Genomic DNA, 11,148 nt, shown 5'->3' on the forward strand with positions numbered 1-11,148 from the left:
GCCTTCACCAAACTCCGATTTACTATTAGAAAAGTTTGATTACCTTTGGTGTTCTTCGTCAGAATGCACTCCCAGGACTGCTACTTCAATAACAAATGTTGGTTTGGTCCCAAATAATCCATTGTTATATCCAAACAGCGGCGTTTTGTTCGTGCGTTCAATACACTATCCGAAAGGGTAAATAAGGGTGGCGAGCATGGCGCATTTCGTACTTCGAAGCATGTCAACCGCTGTTTAAAATCCATTTTTCTCGTAAAAAAGCGATACTATTCTGACCGGGAAAGCCTGTATACGTACAAAGAGAGAGAAAATAAATACATCTCGTGCACGAGCGTGAGTCTTGGAGTACTCTGACCAGCCACTATCCAAACGCGATAATGTGTTTCAGCCAGAGGCTGCCTCGATATCATTCAGCTTTTTCCCGGGTTCTGAGAGCCTATGGGAGCCGTAGGAAATGTCAGGTTACGGCAAAGATCCTCAGTCTTCAATAAAAAGAGCCAAGATGAACAACAACTTGTCAGAGAGGGCGCTTCCTGTTTGGAATCTTCTCAGGTTTTTGCCTGCCATATGAGTTCTGTTATACTCACAGACACCATTCAAACAGTTTTTGAAACTTTAGGGTGTTTTCTATCCAAAGCCAATAATTATATGCATATTCTAGTTACTGGGCAGGAGTAGTAACCAGATTAAATCGGGTACGTTTTTTATCCGGCCGTGTCAATACTGCCCCCTAGCCCTAACAGGTTAATCATATCATTGGAAATATTAGATTCATAGCTATTCATCAGACACATCTTCAGAATGTCCAGATTGACAGAAAGGTGATCTTTGACCTCTAGGAAACATATTTGAATTACCTGTCATTGCTTTAAAAAGAAAATTATACACTTTTAACTTTGTTTGACATGTGGTTCTGAAACGTTGTAAAAATGACCTTTAAAAAGTAGCCAGGACTCAGGCGGGGAGAATCCCCGACCGGACCCCCACCCTCACCCCATAATGGGCTACCACCTCCACCCCGACCACCACTCCTCAGAGAGGTCACTACACTCCTCAGAGAGGTCACTACACTCCTCAGAGAGGTCACTACACTCCTCAGAGAGGTCACTACACTCCTCAGAGAGGTCACTACACACCTCAGAGGACTCTGATGTCAACGTCAGAAGACTGTAAGAGTGAAAAATATTTTCAGATGGTAACATAAAATAGACAAACATACTTTGATAATGTAATGTGTTGTCAGTTGGATGAAACAGGACCAAAATACACATTAGGAAAAGGTGAAGATCATTGCCTTGCATTTGCGAAATGTGAGAGTAAATATAGCTGACTATACTGATGGTGAATTTTGAAGAATTTGTAACAGAAAAAGCACAGAAGGCTTCATAAAATATCAAGTTCATGACTGCTATTGTCTCATAGAACAAAACGTATAAGATCACCTTAGCCTGCGCTGACCTAATTTTCAGTGTTTATTCCAAAACTCACATTTTCCCCCATTAATTTTTGCCATTGGGATGGCTGAACGAGCCAAACGTATCTCATTTCCGAGTTTCAAGACTACAAGCTGGCGAGCTCGTATAGCTCGACATTGAAATGATTGGTTGACGGTAAGTGGGGGCGGTACTTCCTGTATAAACAAACTCCCTTGCTTGACTACTTCCTTCCAGCAGTGTGTAGCAGCGAGATTCCTAGATGTGAGAAGTGTGCAGGAGGACCTGAGAGAAAGGAATGTGTAGTATTGATGCAAAAAGTTGTGTGTGTAAACTGTAGGGGTACACATGGTGCTTGAGATCAGACGTGTCCGGTGAGAGAAAGACAGGTTGAGGTTACCAGGATCAGAGTAGCGCAGAAGGTGTTGTATGCTGAGGCAGTGAAGAGAGTAGTAGAGGAAGATGGGTCCAGGGTGAAGGATCCTGAGAGGATCCCTGTGATTAGACTGAGGTCAATAGAGAGTGATAGGAATAACATGCTTCAGTAAGATTCATTTTTTTGGCGTTCATGGCCATGGTTGTCAACCGTACCACAGGAATATAATGTAAATAACAGTGGATAGATGTTGTGGCAGCTGTTGAGAATACTTGGGTGTACAATATTTTACTGCAGAGTTACAAGGTGTTTTGAAAGATAATATCCCGTCCTCTCAGGCTGCTGGCCTGATGTAGGATCAGAGAGCTAAAGTAGTGGAATATTGATGAGGTTTTAATGGGTGTAGGGTTTGTTGGTTTTTCACAAAGTGCAATGAATTAATACTACAGAATAGTAGGCTGATGCACAGCCAATACACTAGGTGGGGGTGTGCACCTATAATAATTGTTTGCGGACCGCCATAACACCAGTTCTGCTCTGGATCTGGTCTGTAAAGCGTAACGCGTGTTTAGCAGATGTTATTGCGGGTGTAGCGAAATGCTTGTAATACACAGACTACTGCGAAGGTTGCATTGCTGTAAATGCTGCATGGTTCGCTGCACGTATAGCTGCTGTAAATACCCAGGTATTTTATAGGCTACCGTTACTGGGCATCAGACAATTAAAACTAGCTGGACTCTCGTGTAGAGTTAGACGATAACAGACATCAGGATTCTTAGTGAATAGGATGTTGGACGTTTAATTGACTTGAATAGATTAAAATCTTATCCAGGATCTTTCTGAAGTAAGATTAGGCTACATCAGACATATATTTGTCACAACGTAAATCGAGTGTTGATATTTAAATTTACGTTTGCTCTGGTCTAGCTTTATCTGAACGCTGTAACAAGGAAGTAACTGTAGTCTTGGCTAGCTACAGATTTACTGTCACGTTTTTTTATTTGAAGAAACGCTGAAGAAAGAAAAGCTAACTATGGATCGGGTAAGTTTGGTTTACTTTTATTAACAGTATGCCTACTGTGGTGTATAACATTTCTAGGCCTAGTTATCATCTTTGATCTTCCATATCCATTCGTTTCATTTGAACAGTTGGACAAAATAAACAATGATGATAATAAACACGTTGGATATTTTGTCTTTCAGCAAAGTACCCTACTAGCCTAAAGCACAGTTTGATACAAGGCAACAAGCAGCTAAAGTCAGAACCAAGAAGAAATAATGAGGCCAAGCCTACACCTTGCAGAAGCAGTGTGTGGGTAAAATCACCAGGGAAGCCAAGCCAGAAAAATTGCCATATTACATTGTGGTAATTGCGTTGTTATAACCTGTTAGTTTATATGCCTTGACACAGCTGAAACAAGAAGACAGTGGCAGAATACATTCAACCACACCTTTGTTACATCATAAAACTAGAGCAACATCTGTCCTGTTAAGTTCACAAAACATGTTGCATGTAACAAACAGTTACATGACCTTCAGAGTGGTCAAGCAAGCGAATGTTTCTGAATACTAAACAACTATTGATTTAGAGTTACCGCAAGTCGAAAAGGAAACAGGTGCTGCCTCCACTATTCAAGAACCATTTCAACTTCAACATCATCTAATTTAGTCTTCTACAGTGACAACTAAAAGATAACAAAAACCAGGGGTGCAACTTTCACTGGGATGGAGTGTACATGCCCCCCACATTCTGAAATAGCATTTTTGTCCCTCCTAGTTTTATCATTGAAATGTGATACTAAATGTGGGAACGGTGTGCTTTAGGACCATGTGGATGCCTCCAAAAGGTCGAGTAGGCTGTTTGTAGTGTGTATCTGACTGAAAAACATTTTTAAATGATTATGACCCCCCACACTTCTAAAACCAAAGTTGCGCCCCTGCCAAAAACGGTTTAGTCCCATCAACCTAAGCTAAATATGACGCGTCTATCCATGGTACTCATTTCTGTGTGTGCGTGCAAGAAAAAAAAAAAAACATGTTGTGTGTCACAACTTATGTTTCCTGAACGGTCTAGGACTCTGTCATACAGTACACGCTTTTCGTATTTTTTTTGTCCAGGGCTACCTGGCTACGATGCTTGCTCGCTAGCCTAGTAACTTACATTCACGGGCAACGATGCGCAGGCCAGCTAGTTAATAGTCCCTTTTCAAATGATTACTATTTTTGAAGTAATTGTGAGATGCTCATCTCACTACATACTGGCAAAAACAATTATATTTGGACAATTATTATTTTCTATGTTATTGTTTAAGATTCCCTTATATTGTAGTCGTGAGTGTTCAGTATTTTCTGAGCCTACTTTGCTAAAATTATTGCGTCGGATTAAAATGGCACTATAGCTTCCATAAAGTGATGATTGGAATTAAAAGGTTTGAATAACCTTTTAGGTGGAACAGGTTTTATTACATTTGATCATGTATCACTCTCACGTGCACATTTCTGTCCATTAAGACCCAACAATGTGCTACCTTTTTTGTAGCATTTCTGACAATGCTAACAACTTTTCAGCATATCTATCTAACCTGGTCAGCAACTTGGATGCTTGGCAACAATACTGCAGCTATTAGCTAACATTAGCTTGCTTGTCCAACGTCCAGCTAGCCTCTGTAGCTAGCTAACACCAATCAACTGAAAGCTGCTAGCTAGCTAATCTACAGGCATAGAAAGGTAGCTAGCTGTAATTGTTTATAGAAGGTTTGTTACACAAATAACTTCAGCCGTTAGCTAGCTAGCTAGTTAGAAACAGACAACAATAGCTGACATCAACACAGAAGTTGGCTAACTATAGCTAGTTCACATCCAAATGCCAGTCCTATATTTTTGCACAAAACATAGCTGCATCCGTTCAAAACCAAATTGACACGCTGCTACCTTACAATGCATGCAATGCAATAGACTTTTGCAACACTAGCTAGCTAGCTACTCCGTAGACCAAGCTATGTTAAGAGCTAGCCATATTTCACTGTCAGACAGGACACAACTCAAACTGTAGCGGAGAAAACAAATACACACGTAAACAGCACGTTGTGCACTGCAGTGAGCAAATGCATGCTGGCTAGCATCAGAACAAACTCAGTTTCAAACATCCAGAATACATTAAAATATGCTTCTTCTCCTGTTTTCTTTACATTTTTTATGCAAATATGTGCTGATCAACAGTGCCAAACTAAGAACTTTGCCAATTGACTGGCTTGATTATTTTTACAGCTCCGATCTGGATGCTGGACTAGCCGATGTGTTGGATATTTGTCAACAACTCTGCCATGCACTGCCATTCCAGTGGTGCGGCACTAAGGGTGGGGGCTAATGGGGACAAGAGAATATGATATAAAATAAAAAATTCTCAGTAGCATACATTGTTAAAACAAAGGTTTAAGTAAATACAGGCAGGGACCACATTACTGCAAGACAAAATCATTAAAGCAGTGTGTTAACTTAATTTAAACTATTAAACTCAATAAATAAATCATTTCGAAGACCCTGGTCCTTCCCCCACCAGCAGCCAACCAGCAGTGCAGCCACCAGTCACAGGTGTACCCTCGAGGTATACTGACAGACGTCTGTAGGATATATTGCTTTATAAAATAAGCAACAGCTTAGACCAATTCCAGGATTTAATTTAATCATATGTTTTATAGTGTTAAATATGTAATTATAGTGTTGCATGTTTTATAGTGTTAAAAAAAATGTTTTATGGTGTTACATAATATTTTATAGTGTTAAATAATGGTAGATCTACATCATATTTCTTTGTATCTGCAGGAACAGGCCCTCACGCAAGCTCCACTTCTGCCTACATAATATGTTAAGGAATTCCTAGTTATCTTTCTGTCCTCCCTAACTCTGCACTTGTTCACTATCCCTTAACTGATTTGAAAGGAAATGGCTGTTATAAAACATATGGTGGATTCTCCCACTAGCCCATGACTCCACCAATCCAATGCCGTTTTTTTTTCTATTTGGTACAATTTTCATAAGTACGTTGTAGATTTTCGTAACTGTAAGTACAACGATGTTCCTGTCATTTGTTAACAATACATTTAACTATAATTTAATCAAACTGCTAAAAACTGAATTACGAAAGCAAGATTATAAAGTGTAAAGTTTACGTACAGTATAAAAATGAAATTTGAAATGATGGTGTAGTGTACAATGTACTGCTGAAATACTTGGGTGGTAAATTACAGTTTAATCCACTCATTATCTGAATGTTGTTGATTTTAAGATGTGGCTGCTGTTACAGCAACATGTCACATAGACAAGTGGATCTGAGCAATGTTGCATGAGGCAGAAATTGCACGAGGCTACACAATACCTTTTTACTGTAGGCTTCTGCTACATGCCACAATAGCCCTATATCTGATGGTTTCTTCTATGTATGTACTGTATAAGGATACTGAAACTATAAGACTGACATTTTTCTCAACATGCTCCAAAAGTAGGATAACGAGCAGCAGTAGTTCTGGTGTTTAGGTTTTTCATTACTGGTTATTTGAACAAACCATGATTTAGCAGGTGTTACCATCTTTCACACGTTGGAAGGGGATGTGACATTCGGCCCGTATCTTCAAAGAGGGTGTGGAGCTTTTCGATTCGGTTCTGCTCTTTGTTCTACCATCAAGTTTTATACGTTTTTACATTTTGTAAAAAATATTCCAATTCCATTTTGAAAAATTTGCCAAAGTGAAATATACAAGACATTTGTGGAAAGTAATGAACGATTACACACTTCAGGAGAGAGTAGTTATTATAAGGATGCAGCCATCAATCAGAGATTTAGACTACAATTATCAAATGTTTGGTCTAATGATATTCTATGTACAATACTTCCTGTGGTCACCAGGACAGAGCTAGCCCGTCCCCCTCCAACCTGCCAGAGTCCCCTGGTCGCAACTCTCCTGGTAGCGCCTTACTGCTGGGTCTGAAGAGGGTGTCAGTGCGGCTGGTCGACTGCAGGAAAACAGCAGGGCAGAGTGGAACTGTGAGAGAAGGACACGATGGAGATTTGATTTCATCAAGTAAAAACAATGGGGTGTGTGGATTAGAATACAATCTGCTTCTGCAATTTCTGTTAATTGATTGATTAACAGTATACACTCAGTGGCCAGTAAATTGTCGATCCAGTTTCGTGAACGGAGGGGGTTGTACCTAATAAACTGGCCGCGGAGTGTATTTATTGATGATGAGGGCAGCAGGTAGCCTAGTAGTTAAGGCCAGTAATCGCAAGGTTGCTGGTTTGAATCTCTGAGCCAACTAGGTAAAACATCTGTCTGTGCTCTTGAGCAAGGTACTTAACCCTGATTGCTCCTGTAAGTCGCTCTGGATAAGAGCGTCTGCTAAATAACACATTTTTACAAAAATAATACTATTTATGGACCTATATTTCCAAAACCTAGTTATTTAATGTTATTGTTTTACAGGGGAAACCCCATACCGTTCTCTCAGTGGGAGGGGCTTATCATCTGGGGAGCCTCAACAGCATCATGTTGCTGACGAGACAGAGAAGAGTCTCTCCAGATCAGAACATCTCAAGAAGCACCAGCAGAGACGTACAGGGAAGAAACCTCACCACTGCTGCTCTGACTGTGGGAAGAGTTTCACTAGCCAGAGTGGCTTCATTATTCACTGTGATCAGTGTGGGAAGAGTTTTGCTGCATCAAACACCTTCAAATCTAATGTAAGAATTCGTACCAGGGAGAAGTCTTACCCCTGCCTTGATTGTGGGGAAAGCTTTGTTAGTGCAGGAGCCTTAACCATACACCAGCGTGTACACACTGGAGAGAAGCCTTATAGCTGTGATCAGTGTGGAAAGAGCTTTACTGTATCAGAACAACTAACCAAACACCAGCACATACATACAGGAGAGAAGCCTTATAGCTGTGATCAGTGTGGAAAGTGCTTTACTCGATCAGGGAACCTGAATTCACACCAGCGAACACACACTGGACAGAAGCCTTATAGCTGTGATCAGTGTGGGAAGAGCTTTGCTGCAGCTTCCACCCTGACTGCACACCAGCGAACACACACTGGAGAGAAACCTTATAGCTGTGATCATTGTGGAAAGAGCTTTGCTCAATCAGGGACCCTGAATTCACACAAGCTAACACACACTGGTGAGAAAGAAGCCTTATATCTGTGATCAGTGTGGGAAGCGTTTCAGACAGTCGGGGACCCTATATTCACACCAGTGAACACACACTGGAGAAGGAACCTTATGTCTGTCTAGTTGGGAAGAACTTTGTTTATTTAGGGCCAATGAGGAAACACCAGAAAGCACAAACTTGCTGTATTTTGTCTCCCTCCCTTCTGGAACCGGTTCCAGATCCCTAAATAAAGGATCAATAGAAAACATCTAGTGAACACTCATATCCATCTCCCATTGTTAAACAGTTGACTTAGTCTGATCACCATTTTAACCTCTGTGGAGAATAATATGCAGTTCTGATCTAGGATCAGGTCTCCCCTGTGTCTATGTAATATCACACATTGGGATCTAAATGAATAAATGTTATCATAGAAAATGTCATAGTGAACCTGTGTGGGGGAGGGGGGGGGGGTTGATAATTGTATCTTCTTTCATATACTCATGATACTATTATTATTAAATGTCATTATGTAGAATAATGTTTCAACAATAGGTGTATATTCATGTATTCAATTGATCAATACATTCAATCCATTATCTTCTAAACAAGAAGTTATCACTTAAATTGTATATTTTATATATCTATATTGATTTAAAATGCTCCTTAAACGAATCAATAATACATTGGATAATAATATCCATGAGGTCATGGCAAGAACTATGCATACTGTGTCTTGTAACAACGGTTAATGTAATAACTTTTAGATTTATAATGTAATAAAACCAGTAAATGCAATATCTTGTTGGTTAATATGATAAAATGTTGAATTGCTGTCGTAATAACTTTTTCCACTTAATGTAATAAGTTACGGTACCAGTTAACAACTTTTTTTTAATCAAATCAAATGTATTTACATCAGCTGATATCTCAAAGTGCTGTACAGAAACCCAGCCTAAATCCCCAAACAGCAAGCAATGCAGGTGTAGAAGCACGGTGGCTAAGAAAAACTCCCTAGAAAGGCCAAAACCTAGAAAGAAACCTAGAGAGGAACCAGGCTATGAGGGGTGGCCAGTCCTCTGACTGCACCGGGTGGAGACTATAACAGCACATGGCCAAGATGTTCAAATGTTCATAAATGACCAGCATGGTCAAATAATAATAATCATAGTAGTTGTCGAGGGTGCAACAAGTCAGTCACACAAGAGTAAGTGTCAGTTGGCTTTTTCATAGCCGATCTTTGAGAGTATCTCTACCGCTCCTGCTGTCTCTAGAGAGTTGAAAACAGCAGGTCTGGGACAGGTAGCACGTCCGGTGAATAGGTCAGGGTTCCAGCAGGTCTGGGACAACAGGTCTGGGACAGGTAGCACGTCCGGTGAACAGGTCAGGGTTCCATAGCCGCAGGTAGAACAGTTGGAACTGGAGCAGCAGCACGGCCAGGTCAACTGGGGACAGCAAGGAGTCATCAAGCCAGGTAGTCCTGAGGCATGGTCCTAGGGCTCAGGTCCTCCGAGAGAGAGAAAGAGAATTAGAGAGAGCATATTTGAATTCACACAGGACACTGAAAAAGACAAGAGAAATACTCCAGATATAACAGACTGACCCTAGCCCCCCGACACAAACTACTGCAGCATAAATACTGGAGGCTGAGACAGGAGGGGTCAGGAGACACTGTGGCCCCATCCGATGAAACCCCCGGTCAGGGCCAAACAGGTAGGATATAACCCCACCCACTTTGCCAAAGCACAGCCCCCACACCACTGGAGGGATATATCCAACCACCAACTTACCATCCCGAGACAAGGCCGAGTATAGCCCACAAAGATCTCCGCCACGGCACAACCCAAGGGGGGTCGCCAACCCAGACAGGAAGACCACGTCAGTGACTCAACCCACTCAAGTGACGCACCCCTCCCAGGGACGGCATGGAAGAATACCAGTAAGCCAGTGACTCAGCCCCTGTAATAGGGGTAAAGGCAGAGAATCCCAGTGGAGAGAGGGGAAACCGGCAAGGCAGAGACAGCAAGGGCGGTACGTTGCTTCAGCATTTCCGTTCACCTTCACACCCCTTGGCCAGACTACACTTAATCATAGGAGCTACTGAAGAGATGTGTCTTCAGTAAAGACTTAAAGGTTGAGACTGAGTCTGCGTCTCTCACATGGGTAGGCAGACTGTTCCATAAAAATGGAGCTCTATAGGAGAAAGCCCTGCCTCCAGCTGTTTGCTTAGAAATTCTATGAACAATTAGGAGGCCCGCGTCTTGTGACCGTAGCGTACGTGTAGGTATGTACAGCAGGACCAAATCGGAAAGATAGGTAGGAGCAAGCCCATGTAATGCTTTGTAGGTTAGCAGTAAAACCTTGAAATCAGCCCTTGCCTTAACAGGAAGCCAGTGTAGGGAGGCTAGCACTGGAGTAATATGATACATTTTTTTGGTTCTAGTCAGGATTCTAGCAGCCGTATTTAGCACTAACTGAAGTCTATTTAGTGCTTTATCCGGGTAGCCGGAAAGTAGAGCATTGCAGTAGTTCAACCTAGAAGTAACAAAGGCATGGATTAATTTTTCTGCGTCATTTTTGGACAGAAAGTTTCTGGTTTTTGCAATGTTACGTAGATGGAAAAAAGCTGTCCTTGAAACAGTCTTGATATGTTCTTCAAAAGAGAGATCAGGGTCCAGAGTAACGCCGAGGTCCTTCACAGTTTTATTTGAGACGACTGTACAACCATCCAGATTGTCAGATTCAACAGAAGATCTCTTTGTTTTAATGAATAATGTAATAACTTCAACCGATCATGTAATAACACCTAAACCAATGTTTTGTTACTACACTAATGTTAATGCACATATCAACCTCCACTAATTGCAAACCCACACACACAAACCTATGCACTTGTACTCTTACACAAGCACATACACACAGTTATAGACACGCATTGATTTGAAAAAAATAAATCAACAATTAATCTAGTTCTTATAGTCAATTAGACAGGGTGCTCGGTCAGGCAAGCGGAAGAAGGATTGGGAAACTGCAAATAACAATAAGCTGAACTCCACCTAGCAGAAACATCTTTGTATTAGCAACTATTAATTATGAGCTGATATTGTATTATAGTTAAGGGACATCACCCTGGGTGGGGTGAACCATAGTAGGGGATAAAAAGGGAAAACACCATCTTTAGAACGGAGTGTGTTGT

General features: G+C 41.2%; 1 long non-coding RNA gene across 1 annotated transcript; it reads left to right on the plus strand.

Moving 5' to 3' along the window:
- Nucleotides 1–1,678: 1,678 nt before the first annotated feature.
- LOC106601481 (uncharacterized) lies at nt 1,679–8,744 on the plus strand. Its single transcript, XR_001328015.3, has 3 exons — nt 1,679–2,851; nt 6,713–6,901; nt 7,290–8,744. It is a non-coding gene; the product is annotated as an uncharacterized LOC106601481 (long non-coding RNA).
- Nucleotides 8,745–11,148: the final 2,404 nt, after the last annotated feature.

The sequence above is a fragment of the Salmo salar genome, chromosome 03 (genome assembly GCF_965601325.2).
Source record: "Salmo salar chromosome 03, fSalSal1, whole genome shotgun sequence".
Lineage (NCBI taxonomy): Eukaryota > Metazoa > Chordata > Actinopteri > Salmoniformes > Salmonidae > Salmo > Salmo salar.